The sequence below is a fragment of the Hylaeus anthracinus genome, unplaced genomic scaffold (assembly GCF_026225885.1).
Source record: "Hylaeus anthracinus isolate JK02 unplaced genomic scaffold, UHH_iyHylAnth1.0_haploid 3, whole genome shotgun sequence".
Lineage (NCBI taxonomy): Eukaryota > Metazoa > Arthropoda > Insecta > Hymenoptera > Colletidae > Hylaeus > Hylaeus anthracinus.
This window is the reverse complement of record NW_026535284.1, coordinates 9,931,982-9,947,747: the sequence shown is the minus strand read 5'-3', so window position 1 is coordinate 9,947,747 and position 15,766 is coordinate 9,931,982. Positions and strand designations below refer to the sequence as shown.

General features: G+C 45.8%; 1 protein-coding gene across 2 annotated transcripts in view; it reads right to left on the bottom strand.

The window, feature by feature from the left end:
- LOC128893427 (uncharacterized) overlaps window positions 1-14,055 on the bottom strand; it is a 51,404-nt gene extending 37,349 nt beyond the window's left edge. Inside the window, exon 1 of one of the 2 annotated variants that reach the window (XM_054154334.1) lies at window positions 13,844-14,055. The gene's annotated coding sequence lies outside the window, so the exon portion shown is untranslated. The remainder of the gene's footprint in view (window positions 1-13,843) is intronic. The other variant, XM_054154333.1, reaches the window with a different exon arrangement.
- Window positions 14,056-15,766: the final 1,711 nt, after the last annotated feature.

The window sequence follows — 15,766 nt, the reverse complement described above, 5'->3', positions numbered from 1 at the left end:
TCGCTATAGAATACTCCTATTCTTCATGGTATAGTTTCATCAAAGGCCACGATATTCGTAAATATGGAAAACTTACTATATTTTTTATGGGCTTGACTCCTCGAGATCGAGGCTGGAGATTTGGACTCCAGTGGACTGATGTCCAACTGGAAGGGCGAATTATCCACTGTCTTTGTTTCTTCCTGCAGTCAGCTCGCTTCGGAACCCTTTGGCGAACAAGATTAAACTGGAGGATCAATTCCGCCCTGGATAAGAAACTCCTTTCGATGGGGACGGAGGAAAAAGACGCTCGGCGATCGGACGCGAGATTGCCTGGGGCTCATTAACCAATTACTTTCGTACAGAGTAGGGGGAAGAGGAGGAGGCAGCTTTCGAGGGAGCTTCGGGGACCGCGTGCTCGACATTCTGTGTTTTTTTCCTGCTTTTGACTAGCCTCGCTGCCGTCACCTCTTGCCAACCGTAATAACTTCCTCACGGTTCAACAAGAACGTGGGCATCCATCATATCCTGGACCAGGGTTCTCAGTCCTCGTCGATGGGACCTGTTCTTGTAGGAAGTGGTTTTTTGCTAATTCCATTATTCTTCATTTTTAAGTGAGCTGACATTTATTTGAAATCTTTTTAGATATTGGATTTTGTCAAATGGTTCTTCGATTGTCAAATATGAACATATTTTCAAAGATATATCCCTATTGAATGATTCACGTATGGTTTTCTTCATTTTGTAAAGTACTAATCATCTAGAAACATTTACAATTAATCGAGTTAATAGGGCAACATTCGAGAGCCTCGAATAACCAAAAATTGTCAGGAGCCAGTAATTGCAAGCGAGGTATAAAGTCGTAAGCAATTAAAAGGGCCCGAACGTCCAAGTTTTTCGCGCTGGCGAGCTTCGAGGCATTGCCAGTCCTTGGACGAAGACGTGTCCTTCTTAAGATTCCGCGCCGATCGCCGAAACGTCTCAATAATTGCTAATTGGAAGGTGGCACGAGTTTAAAAAGTGGTCGCACGTCGTCCATCACGGATCAGCCTCTTTGCGGCACCTTACTTTCTCCCCCTCCTCTCCTCTCGCAGGTAATCTTCTCCGCGTGTTCCTCGAGGCCACTGTGGCCGTCAGACCGAAAACCTCTGGGACAAGAAGCCCTCTGTGCTCCTCAAAATTCGATGCAATTTCAACCACAGTCGAGGAGAATTTTGTGCACGTTCATCAGAATTGTTGTTATTCCTTTGGGTATATTATAACAGTCGAAATATTTAGGGGGAGAGATTTAAAAATATTTTAACGAGAGTTCCCGATGGAGATAATGCGTGACAGTTGAATTACCAATCAATTGAAAATAAGAAAAGTCCGTTGTCGAGAGGGGATAGTTCACATTTGGTCACGGTTAACGTCGTTTAAAAATGGTTGCTAAATCGAGAATGGCACGCGCGAGTGTTAACCAGACGTTAACAATCGAGAGGCATTAAATTCCCGACCGGTCGATCGATCCACGGTTGCATCTGGTTGGCTTGCACAATTGGAAAGGCTGTCAGCGTTCGTGTACCGGGAACGATGATTCTGCGGTCACTCGTCGAGGCCTCGACGCTGGCACGGTAGCCGCTTTCCTACTAGGCTTTCCAGCGGGCTTTGTACTTCTATTAGCGGGCGCGCACGTGCGCCGCTACATAACTTATTGACAGTGACGGCGCAGGACGAAAGGGAAAGGGGAGAAGACGAGCGGACAGAGAAAGGGGGAGCTCAGAGTTCATGCACCAAGGAGCGACTGAGAGGCGAGAGGAGACCTTTTACTCGCTGCATCTTCGCAGGAGGATATGACTGGAGGCGCGTACGTGACGGAATGAATTGGGAGAAAGGACCGCGTGCCGTAGTTCACAGAAAGAATGTTTAATGATTACTTCGATTTAGGACAGAGGAAAGATTCGATGGAAAGGTTCGAGAGTGATTGCCTACGCGATGCTGGATGGAAGAAATATTCAATCCTCTTACATTCTTGGTTTATGTAAAACAGTTTATATAAAGGTATTGAATTTTTTTCCTCTGACACTCGAAGCATGTATAGTTGATTATGTTGTATCGACTACGTTACAATCACTAAAGTGCATATGCATGTAAATGTTTTATCTATGTAGTTCAATAGGAAAGTAAAATTATTTGGAAATAAAGCGTGAGATTGGATATGAGCTTACTGTAGCTTGTACTAGTCGAAAATTAAGTGAAAATATGTCTGAAATTCACGAGAAGCAAGTGACAGTGGAGCCAAACGCTGGAGACTTCGATGCCCGAGCAAGCGGCACGCGGAGACTTCAACGGCCGAGCAAGCGACACGCGGTGACTTGAACGCTCGGACAAGCGATACACGAGAATTTGACGCTGGGTAAAATAATACAGTAACTCCAAAGCAAACGGCAAAGGGTTACAGAAGACTTCGTTACGAACCGATTTCAGTCTGTCAAGACAATTCAGTGTATCGAGACGATTCTATCATTTCCTAAAAGCTGATCTTTTTGCTTCTAAATTCGATCCTCGACGAGATAACATCTCGTCATCGAATTTTTCCCAGGCAAAAACAGTCGTCGACCAATTTCTCGTAATTCAATTTCTTGTCGACCGCCCGCTCGTTAGGCGACAATCGGCAAACACTTGGCTCGATCCTCCTCGGAACGTAATCTTGTTTACTTCCGACCATTCGACCGAGACACCTGGACGCCGGTTCGCGTCGTCGCGCCGTTTAGATCTCAACTCGAGAGGAACGGGCCCAGCGTCTTCTTGTCGATCGTCCCGGACAAGCCGATTTACGACGAAAGTCCCTGTTCTCCGGCTTGTTCGCTTCGTTCCCGGTTTCGTGTTAAATCTCGCGAAAAAATACGAAGACTCGAGAGACCAGAATCCGTCTCGACGCGATCCAGGCTTCCACGTACCAGCTAATCCGTAAATCTCTCGCGAATAGAAACGCGTTAGGTGGTCTAGGATGTTGCTTGGACGAAGGAAGGGAAGTTCTAGATGCTTCGTGTTTCATAAAAATAAATTTAGGATTGCCTTTAGAGGTTGCAATTATTAACACGTTCAATGAGTTAATGAATATGATTACTGCAGATCTTTTTTCAAGATATTATGTCTAGCACCTTTTGTGTTATCGTTTAATGTAAGTGGTAAAAAGAGAAAAATTGCTAGGTATATGTTAGAATGTTTGAAAAATTGAAAAGTCGCAGGACGTCGTGCTGACTGCTCGAGGTACCCCCGTTCCCCGCTCTTTTCCCCCTCCGTCAGCGCCTTTTTATGCTTCCTCGACCGCAGAGTCCGAGCACTACGGGCAAAGCTGCGGCTTTTGTTATGAAATAGACGCGAAAGCGAAATGCTCGCTCCGTCTTCGTCGTCCCTGCCCCCAGTGACGGATCTAGCCAAACCAGAGCCTGGAAACTAATCACCCTGAGAGACACCTTTCTTCTCAGAAATAAATTACAGCCTACCATTTCAGTCGTTACTTCAACTTCTAAACTACTGTTTCGAACATTGCTCGATACTTCGTATTAATTTTCTTTTTTGTTTAATTCAAACACTTGACTTTGCTCGTCCTTTTATACCGTGTAATATAAATAATCCTTATCATTTTCATTAATTTTCTTTACCATGACACCTTCAGCCCTCTTTTTCTATGTTATCTTGCCCTCTCCCTGCAGTGAGGTAATACGTCCCTGCCGTCCAGTTTCCTTCTAGGATCCATGCACGATCGCTCGTGCACCAGCGTATGGATTTACAGTCCCTGTCTTCCAGACAATATCGCGCGTTGCGACTCAATAAACTGGCGATCGATCGGCCTGTCGAGTGATTCGGTCGGTTTCGATACGTCGTTTATCGGTGTTCGGTGTTTTTCAATTTCGCCGATCGTTCGAGCGAAACGTGTCTCTTGGCCGATCGAAGGTGCGAGGTCCTTCGCAGAGAACGTGGTGCGTTTGTGACTCGACGGTCGAAGACTTTCTTACACGACGGAATCACTTCTTATATTTTGAGCGGGCTATTTTTAAGACCTGGCAACTATGTTATGTCATAGTTGTGCGAAGAATAAGAGAAAGATTCCGAAAGAATATTGCTGAAATTATAGGTGCAGAAGTGAACCAAAGAGGAAGAAGATTAAAAAATTAATTTGTTCGTTATGAGAGAAACTATGCACATAAGAAGTTTACTTGACTGTTATTCATTCTCCAAAAAACGTTCTTTTCCTTAAAGAAATTGAAAAATTAAACGAGGACCTTCGCTTCTTGTTGCCATAATCGTTCCTCTTGTGGAATAATTCTTCCCATTTATTCCTCCCCATCAATTCATCGTTCCCTAATGACACGGGGCGGAAAATAAACGGAATAAGATCACGGTAGCTGGAATTCTGATGTTCGTGGCGTGACAGGTCTTCGCGACGGATCTAATGGCGTATTAATGTTAATGCCGATGGAATAAGTAAGGAGAGGCAAATGACAGGGCATCGAGCGTTCATTTTCCCGGAATTCTTGCGCGGTAATGCGCACTTTGAGTCCCTGTCGACCGGATTAGCTACCTTTCCTTGCGCCGGGGGTGGTGCATTATCGAGAGTGAAAATAATGAATAGACCTCGGACGCGCCTCGCTGACGGCTAAAAGCAATTCCTCCTCGACGAAACCGAGCTCAAACTGTGGGAGCAGCCGGTTACAAACAATATACTATAAAACGTTTCTGCATAGCTGACTGATGGTTCTTCCAAGAAAAGACTTCAAAACTCTATTGAATTATTTGGGATACTTTTAGACGTTTTCTGAGGTTAGAGTTGCAAGAAGATGACCGGATTATGGTATCGAGAAAACAGAGATTATTTTGCTGAAGTAAGCACTATTTTTTGATGTTTTGAAACTTCACTCGAGGATATGATGCATTTGAAAATTTTAAGTTGGGTGTAAGGGTTGATCTTTGAATTATAACTGTACGATAGGATGAAGACCTAACCATTCCCTTAGAATAAATTTTTTTAAGGAAAAGCAAGACTGTTAGAAAGAATGCTAAGAGTCTTCAACTTATAGACTTGGTTTAATTCGCGATTCCGACCACCTCGACCCTAAAAAACGAGAATAGTGGCCAAAAATGCGATGATCGCGAGTTGATCAATCTTTCCTACGCGATTGGATCCTGGAGTTCGAGGACGAAAAAGGAATCACGGTTTCCTGATACCGGATGACTCGTCCGTGCTTCCTTTTACCGACGATCGTGTCTATATTAAGAACAGCGTATAGGGGCGAAGGATCTGCAACTAAGTGGATTGCATCTACATTGCAGATGTTTTCTTGTAAGTCCCGCCTCTTAATTGCAGACACTCATCGGTTTCTTTTCCGCGGCGAACGCCATCGTGGTGTCGTGTTCCAGCCCCCCCCCCCCCCCTCTTCACCCGATTTAATTTTCTCAATTCTCTTATCCGCGCCAGATTATAACGTTAATTGAAAATAGTCTGCATGAGGCGGATAGTGACAGGAGAAAAATCATTGGACACCTAGTCTGAGAATTTCAGATTTCAAGGTTAGTCATTTTCGTCTACTTGTAGTTGAACATCAGAATTTGAGATTGCCAGCTACGACACTGTATGTTTTACAAGTATCAAGCAAATCTTCCCCATTACGAATATCATCGTTTTTACACCGCATTCTTCGAGATCTCGTGAAAATGTTACGAACATCGCGAAACCTTTTGGGACCGATCGAGGCAGCACCACGCAGAAGGAGGTCTCGTCGTTTCTTTCTCTCGGGTGCGGCATTCTTCCACCGCAACGGAGATTCCACCAGAGATCGTACCCGTTTAGACGACCGAACGTCTCGACCAGATCCGATATCATCGCTCGTTCGACTACATCCGATCCGCAGAGATGGATACTTTACCCTCTTTCCCACGCGCGGGAGGAAGGAAGAGCGGACTTTGTTCCGTTTCGCTCGACATTGTTACTAGAACCTGCGAGCTACAATCGTCATTGTTTAGGGGCTCATCGCCCAAGAAATTAACAGGACTTCCGCGGAGAGCGAGTGCTATGTCTGATAGGCGATTGCTATCGGCAGTAGCGCCGAGGAAAGTGTTTGGGAAAGACCAGAAAATATTCTAGGGTGTTATAGATATTTAAGTCTTAGGTATTAACGTGGATCTTCAATCTTCAAAGATTGGCTCTAATATTTTGATAGAGCTGAATTCCTAATTTCAAAGAGACCTCCCACATTCTTGCATCTTACATGACTTATGATCTATGAGACCTTTTTAGCGTTAAATTTCATCAATTCTAAACTATTCGCTCTCTCCGGAGTAAAGTTATGAATCATGTTGGACACAGCATAAAATGAGCTATGAACTGCGAGCCCCTACTCTTCAACCGTTATAGGTCTCGGAATCCCGAATACGATATGACCTATAAAGATCAGTAATCTCGTTCCGCGTGTAGGTCCCAAAGCCTTACATATGGCTGCGAGTTAAGTCTGAGAAATTACCATAGTTTCGTGACGTTCAAGTTTGTTACCGGCGCTTAAACCACAATAGCAACGCACGGCCACGAAGCAATAACTTCCAAACGTTAGGGGTTCCTAAATTTCAAGATCCCTAAACGTCAGACATAACTACAGGCCTCAAGACTCCACCGAGGACTTCATTTCCAAGCGTAACGTTCATTTTTATCTTTCTACCGAGATTACCATCTATAAACGTGGTGTAACGATTGCAACGGGATCGAGAATATTTTTCTATCGATAAAACTTTCGTCACTTTGGCATTAAAAACAGTCGCTACTTCGAATGGCCATTGGAAACGCGAATGTTTGAAGTATAAAATACTGAAAAGTATTTTATTCGACGGTGGTCAAGTCACGCACCTCTTGGCTCACCAGTTCGGCTCTTAATTGGCTGATCAAGGCATCAAGGAAGTTGCTCGTTTTTTTTTTTTGCGTGGCTCCCTCGTGGATTCTCCATGATCGGACGATCTTATTCAATTGGGCCTTCTTAATCAAGATGAGACCGATCGGAGATAAGTGGCAAAGCTGGTCCCGAGCCTGGTCTCGCAATTTCGTGGAGTTCCTCCGAGAATTTCGATGGCTGGTCGCATGAATTCTGAGCACCGTAATCGGAGCGCCGAAACGACGTCCCGTCCATTAACGTCGCTGGATATAATAATGATATATCGATGGTCATTCGTTTAACTCTGGGACCCTTAAATTCGTCGCAAATTGAATTCCTCGATGACGGCCATTTTTGATGATGTCGCGATATCGAGCCTTTCAAGTTTTAGTTTCGAGTTCGTAGGTCGAGCCTACTTGCAAATCTAATCCAACGCACGCGAATTTTCAAGGATTCCATCTCTATCGTTACTTTCTAAATGCGAATGCCAGATCTGGCCGAGGAACTGACCCCTACCGAAGCTCAGACAGCGTCCCATAAGCAAAACTTTTTCAATCCTCGCCAAGGTACTCCATTAGAGGCGCTACACTCTTATTGACGCTGAGGCGAGTAGGTTCGTCGCGTTTACGACGTTGTAGCGAGCCCGAGGATCATATCGGGGCCCCGGGACGAGACGTTCGGCGGTCTAAACGGGTACGATCTCCCGCAGGATCTCTCCCGCTGTGGAATCGCGAGGAGGAGACGGCCGGGCACTCGCGGCGGATAGCCAGCGACGAAGCCAGTGTCGGTGAGTGTGATGCCCGGCTAAATGTAAAACAAGAAGCACGAAGCCGGTCAGCGCGAATCTAAATATAACTACGACGCGGAGGCGCCCACCGCTCCTCCTATAAGAGCCTGCTGGCGATCTTCCGCTGGCGCATAGCTGCGATCTCGTGCACTCGAGCCACCTCTGCCCTCCAAACGAGGGACGAGGAGACGAGCCAGAGAGAGAGAGAGAGACAAAGACGAAGGGATTGGGAGGAAGGATATCGCCGAGAGAGACGGCTGGATCGATGAACCAGGCGATCAAAGGAGATACCAGGACTGAGAGGGAGCCACAAGGATTTTTCGACGGCTCTCAAGGATTTTAGCCCTCTGCTGGCTAGCAGGGTACCACCTCCGGTTTGACGATTCGGGTACGTGGGCGTAGGGAGCCCTCGGGGCCAGATTGGGTTGAAGTATGGATCAGGGGACCTTGAAGCTACCTTATCGATAGCGATAGTCTGTCTTACCACTTGACCACTCTACCTGATCGATATAGTACTACTCTACTTTACCAAAAGATTCGACTTATTTCGGATACGATACGAGTTTCGTTGCGCCCTAGATGAAGCAAAGCTTAGATTCTCAAAGATTCCATTTCTGTCTGTAGTTTCTACAAGTGAACGCGAAACTATTCCTAACTAGCCCTACTCCGGAACTTCTCTGTCAAGAATCACGTAAGGGGTGTTCACCTTGGTTAATTGCAAGTGGGGAGCCGATACACTTGCATCGCCAGTGGCAATATATCCTGGCGAAATAAATAATCGCAGTCCACCGATATTTCCCTATTACCTTGGCGCATCCTGCAACCGCCTAACGGGTTATTAACTTCGATTAGAGCCTATTAATTTCGTGCGCGATAATTGTTTCCAGAGCCCCGGATAGGCAACCACGGACGATGTTTAACCTTCCCACCGGATTGAATTAACGCTTAACGCGTTTTTCCCCGGTAGAAACGAGTCGAACGAGGATGCGATTCTTCTAGTGTAACTTTGTGGCTAGATTGATGATGGCCTCGGGCCTCGTCGGCCGACTGATTGCGTCCGACGTCAGAAGGCATAACAATGATCCGCAATTTGGTGTAAAATTAACCGAGGCAGAGTACCCAGAATGAAATAAAGGGAACGCGTAATTGAGGATAGTTAACCCAGTGGGATACCAATCTGCCTCGGCAAACGGTATTAGTCTTCCCGTCATTTTCCTTTCCAGGAAGTATTGTTTAGCTACCGTTCTAGGCTCGCGAGAGTTCGCTATTTTCAGCGTTCGCTAACGAGGCCACCATCTTTATTGGGCGCACAGTCTTATTGTCAACCCTTTTGCATTCCACTGTCCAGCCACTTAGAGGCACCCTACTGTTGTGAAAGTGATCTAAGGGAAGATTGTGACCAAGGCTCGAAAATTTCAGAAAAAATTCAGGTCGGAGCTCGGGATTTTAATGAAAAATACTGATTAGAGCTCAGAAATCTAAGACAAAACTCCTCGAAACCGCCAACCAACGCCTAGCCATTGTGCTTTGAATGCAAGGGTTAATTAAAACCCACCTTCGTTTCGATAAGACATCTCATACCCTGGAGTTGGTTTACGCTTCCTACGACGCTCGCGCTTTAGCCGATTGGCCGCGTGACAGGCGACACGATAATTATCCGAAGTTCGGGTCCCGAAGTCTCTGGTGATTACGGGAAACGTTGTTCCCCGTCTCTTACGGAAAAAAGAGCGAGGAGATCGAAAGTGCAAGGCAACGGGGCAGAGAGCCTAAGGAGCGTATTTTACGATCGAATCGATTATCCACGGTTCTGCACGTGGGTAACATCGCCGACGAACGTGTGTCGGGACGAGCCAGTGTCAAGGTCTTCCACGGGGCTTGGAAACTGTTCGCGGATTTAGTTACGGCCCGTTGTTGCCTTTCCTCGCGGCACTTACCAGCGGGAGGATGCGGCGCAACCTTAATCCTTTAACGCGGGAACCCTCGGACATTTGTCGGACGCGAAATTGCCGCTCGGAACTGGACGCTGACATGCAGCGGGTATTTTTTGTCGTCGTTACCCTTGGCCAGGACTTTCAATTAGACACGAAACTCAATTTCGATTCGGTTTCACTCCAGGGGAACGGCGATTCGCATACCTTTCCTTCTTCTGCGATATTTTATGTCTTTATGAACGTGGACTGCGGACCTTTTTCATTTGTAGTTGAATGGTCGCGATGAGAGATGGAAATAGCATTTTTAGATGAGGGTTTAAAGGAGCAGGTTGTTTTCAAGTCCAAATTGATCGAGATAAATGGGGAACGAAGGCAATATCTGTGATTGAGACTAGTTAGGGCTGGTGACAAGTTTTCTGTTTAGAATGGCAATCCCTCTAGACTTTAATCCCATTTTATTCAATGCAGTCACTCCATAAACAAAACCTTAGATAAAAGACTATCAAATAAACGACTTCCTCTGCATCCAACACGCCACCAAATAGAAACGTCATCGTGCTTAGTCGCGGCGCCGCGGTCGTGCCAAGGACGTCGCGCGTCGTTTCGAAATAGTCTCGATCAAACCAGAACACCATTCGCCATCTCGCGACGGGGGGAGTTCCCGATCCTGGCCGCGGTTTTTTCGAAAACACGGCCTAAGGAGTGCGTTTTACGATCGAATCGATTATCCACGGGCATGCACGCGGCGAATATTCAGCGGGGGAACGTGTGTCGGACGCTTCGCGGCCCCAAGGACTTCCACGGATGGAACTGACGGCGGATTTAGTTACGGCCCGTTGTTGTTGTTGCCTACAATGCGGCTACATTCTCGTCGTGCAACACTGGAACCGTAGCATAGGGGGCCAGCGGTTTACCCCCTCCGGGGGTGGGTGGCGGAGGGGGCAGCAGGAGAAACAAAGGGTCCCGCGGACCCCGATCGCGGAGTTCACCGACACGTATAAACAACCAACTTCGAACTTCGCCGTGCCTGAAACCCGCATTAGCGTTAATTTGCGAGCACCACGTCGGAAAGCTCGATTATTAATACCTCTTTTTCTTTTCAGGGAGACGTTATTTCACGAGGCGCCATCTCGCTGGCAGCCAATACAAAAACCGCGAGGACGAGTTAAATAACGAGTTAAATAACGAGTTAAATAACCGAGATCGCCGAGCATCGGAAAACCAGTTAAAATCGTACGATCAGCGTAAACGGGAAAGGGAGAGCCATACGCGCCGCCTGTCTTCATAAATAGAAGTCGTTATAAATCGCCCGAGCGCCCCCCCCCCCCCCACCCCACCCCCAAAAAAGAAGCGATAACTGCTTCACCCGTGCTAGCCAATTATAAAGCTTAAAAATCGTCGAGTTAATCGTCGGTATCTTAGAATCGGACGCGGGGATGCTGCACCGTATATTCCACGCATGGCTGATAAATTATTTAAATCGTATATCGTCCCTAATGATGTTTCACGCGTCCGCTCGAGGGAGTATAGCGATAGTATGTAGTCTGGTGCCATGGGTCATTTCTACTCTGTCTTAATCAATTATTATCTAATTTTTTAGTTTCTTATCTTTTATAAATTGTAGAGAATTCCCTTGTCAAATTTCGGTACAGTCATACAATCAGTAGTGAATAGAACTTCCGTCAACCCTAACAACTATCCCACGCAACATCCTCCCCGAAAAGTCAACCCGACTCACTCATATCCTCTGCTCTTTCCCCAGTTTTTCTTTATATATCGAGCATCAAGTTGCGAAGAGAAGAGGCTCCACCGTGTACAGTTAGACTGCATATTTAAGCAGCGATATTTTTACTGTCGGTTCGCGGTCTTCTGTCCTTTAACGGTGATGCATTCGTTACGGTACCGCGATGTGCTGTTCGTTATTATACGACTGCTAAGTATACGGTTCATGTATATCGTACATGCGGCTGGTTGACGCCCTTGAACAATAAACCGCACACCTTTGCTCTCCGTCGCTCCGTTATCCTCCCCGTCGCTTTCTCGCTCGCGCCCGCTTCGTTTGCCATCTTCCAGGCCCCGTCCATCGGGTATCGCTATCGCGCGCGGAACGCTGAAAGAAGTTTTGCACCTGCTTTGGCAGGAAACATGTCTCGCAGCCCGAGCGACAGGATGCGTAAAATTAGCGAGGGGATAAATCGAGCGGGTATCCCTGACTTTTAGAGCGTCGTCGTTTACAATGGTTCTCGGAGCCAATACGCGGCTTTCCAGTTCTCAGGTGGCTTTTTACAAAAGTCATAACTCACGTCGAGGCTGTGTACGTATGCACATCACTGCTGGGACAGTTCTTTCGATTACATTTCGAAGATAATGAATGGGCAATTGGAGTTGAATATAAATTTATTCGAGAAACGCCCAGCAGTGATGTATAGGCATACACGCATCTGCGAGTGCAGGTTGAATCGAATCGAGTGGAGTCGACGCGGACCAATGCATGTAGGGCAAAGCGAGACGACTGGAGCTGAGGAGACGGTTTCTAACCCATAGGAACCAATGTAGAAGCAAATAAAAATGCTAAGGTTTCAAGTATCGACTACAGCGTGATAGTTTTCGTACTCTTTTGTTTTTAGGAGGTATGGCAAAGAAAAATGCGATAACAATCTCGAAACAAATCTCTCTCGGGATTGTAAGCTTTCGAACAAGTAGCAGTTACCGGTTGCGCCGCGCTATAAATACTTAAAGACTTGCTAAAGTTGACGTTTTAAAGAGAAAGCCACGCTACCCGCCGGTAGTCTGTTTCTCGCCACGAATTTCTAATACAAAATAACTCGTCGGCAAATGCCGAGGCTGCCGCGAACGTTCGTTCGTAACGCGTGTGCTTATGTAAATTACGATCTAACTGTTAAAGACGGTTTGCGGCGAGAATTCTACAGGCTATACTCTTCGACTACGGTTGATTGTAAATAACTCTCTGTAATGAGGAGAAGTTCTTTGCTCGCGGAGTCCAAGTTAACAATCGCCACGGAGCTAAGTCAATAATTAACGACGCTTCGAGGGGTTAGAAGTGTGTGAAAGTGTGTCTCGAGCGACGGCGATATTTGAGGATAACAATTCGCGTTGCTGTTTCGCACTTTCTATCATTACTTTGCAAAATTTACATTTACGCTTTTCAATTGCACTCAAATAGTTTCGTACACGCATCCACACATGTATTTACTCTATTCGACCTATATCAAAATATTTACTTTCCCTATTCAAGTTTAATACATTTACTTTTTAATTCTGATAATTATTTATTAGATTCTAATTTTGTATTTTTCTATGTGCCAACCGACTCCCCGTTACATGAAATGAAATCGCTCGACTGCGGGAACAGTTCGCACGTGTAAAAAGGTCGAACATCGCTGCAATAGAGGATTCAAAGGAAATCTCGAATCGGACATAGACCGCGAAACAAACGTTTTCCACCGTTTTTACGGAGCCGCAAGCTCGTGGTTCCCCCGTGGAAAGGTGCATCGACCGAGCTAGTCCCGGCCGCGGTAGAATTTTAATTGCAGGCCTGTGTGCTTTTTCTAGCGGCAGTAGGAAGCGAATTACAATCGCAAAAAGGCACGCCAGGACCGACGAGGCCGCGAGGAATCAGCAATTAATTCATCGAGCGCGGGAAATATCAGAAAATTCCCTGAACAACGGTGACGGGGATTACCCATCTCTACTAACCCCACTTAATTAATAACACAGCTGCGTACACTTAAGGGAGAGAATAAATGGAACGTTATTGTTCTGGTAAAGGATTTCTCGCTCCTTACTGATATGGGGGTATAACATAAACATGAAATGGGTGGTGACTCTCCTTGACGGTAGACTTGTTTATTTATATGCCATGATGCGAAATTTCGGTTTACTTATTTAAGGCTATTTCTCAGAACTCGATGTAGTATGGATGTAGTATCTTATAAATTAAAGAAAACTAAAGCTATTATAGGGTGGGGTCTTCTGCATCTATAATTCGTATTGGTCTCGGCCTCGAGGTAAAAATCACTATCTACCCCGCTTTCAAGTGACAATTGTGATCTCAGATTCGAGCAACAAAACCTTTCTTCAGACTATTCGGTCATTATCTACAGGAACACTTTACGCAACTCCAATTTCAATCACAAATTTCTCACTTGAAAGCAGAAATTAATTAATAGGCTATTTCATCCCTAAGAAACCACGATAAATCCACATAGAATCAGTCTGCTTACCTACCAGTACCCCATAAACGCACCTCCAATTCACTCCCCTGTTCTCCAACCAGGAATCCTTGGTGCACAATCCCGACACAAGAAACCGACACTTTTCACACCAATTCTCAACCCGACAGCTCGTATCTTCGTTCACGAATTCAATCCTCGGATCGTCCTACAACCGAATCCCATCGCCGCGAAAGCAAAACTGTTTCTGCACACTTAACCGCGAGAAGTCTCGGTTCGGGGTCACGTTCACACGAAACCCACTTCAAAGCACTTATTAATTCGCTAATCCTAATTAATATTAATGCCAGACCGAAGCGATTCGAGAGCTGCTCGCACGCGCAGTTATCGGCTCCGAATTAGGATCTCGCGAGTGTCCCTTAGACGAATATCGAATAAGAGAGACGAGTACACGCTCGAGCGACAAAAGAGCACACTTTCCCGACGCGGGTGCCCGTAGAATTCCAATTAATCGATTCTGATTATGCTCTCGTTTCGCGACGATTCGAATTTAATAAGCTTTCTATGGAGGAACGTGACGATTTGAGCGAAGGAGGTCCGCGCGCGGGGAAGCACACGTGCGGAGGAGCTCTCCCCACTCCGAACCCGTTATATGCGCGATCGACGACAGCGCAGATACCGCGATCTGCTCTGCTCCACGCTCTACCGTGCACTGACTTCCTTCTCTCTCGACTGTGGCGAGTGGAGAGGGAAGGAACCGTGGGAGGGGCGCCACACGTGGCGCCGCGGCGTTTCCATGTGGCGCCACTAGTTTTCGAGCTCGTCGAACGATGGAAATTGCGTGCAGAAACTATTTGCAAAGCAGCCTTAATGAGCATTATTAAATCATACATTAAATTATTTAATGTATGATTTATGTATTCCTTTGTCAAAGGTGACGAGTGTCTAATGATTAGTACAAATGGACAGGTGTACTTCCATACATACACTTGAATTAAAACCTTTGACTATAGAATTGTATTGCAAACTATTTTCTGAGTGGAAATTCTATTGGTTTTTGGTAATCTATTCTATAGATACATATACATCTCCTATCATATTGGAATAAGCAAAACGAAATCCATTTTTATCATTTGTTAACAATAAAATTCCCTGAAGAAGAGTAACCAGCTGACTTGTGCATAAAGCAATACCTTTATTCCTCCCACTCCCTACGCTCCGTTCCTATCGAGAAATCCGGTCTTGATTGCTTTTATTTCTATTGGAAGCCAACACTGCGAACCAATTACCAGCGTAACGTTATCTCCCGTGGCCAGTGGACGTTCGACGAAATTAAAGCAACCACCGAAAATATCCCTTTACGCTCGACCGACTCATCTCCCGATTACCATAATTGCCTTTTTACGGTTGTCGCTTGGAAAAAAGGTAGAGAAGCTGCACCGGGGCCTTTTTCAATGTCACAAAGGCTGCATTATCGACTCGAGAACGGAGGTCCTCAATGGTATCGACGCGAACGCTCCAAGAGAAATAAAAGTCGAAAGGAGCGGTGACCGCTTTTGGGAGACTTTAACGGCGCGACGTTAGTTAATTCTCGACGGAACCTTAACGGTTCCCGCGAAGTAGGATGACCAGTGCTTTTCGTATAATATGTATAAATTTATTTTTGTTAATTACTGTACGGAAGAAGGCTCATATCGTGGTAAAAGATAATTCGAGAATGTGCTCCGTGACTACATGAATGTTTATTATTCAGAATCTATTATTTTCGTCACGAGTAGCACGTCATCGCATAGATCTCAGATAAACCCTTCTTTCCAAGCAAAGTTAGTGAAAATTCCAGAACCGTGTTCCCTGGAACGGTCTCGCTACATTCCATCGAACATGGCCGTTTGGAAGTGCAATCGATTAAACTATTCTCCTCGGGCTCCGTCCGTCTCGAATGCCGAGTCCCGTTCCAAGGCCCATTTCCCCTGA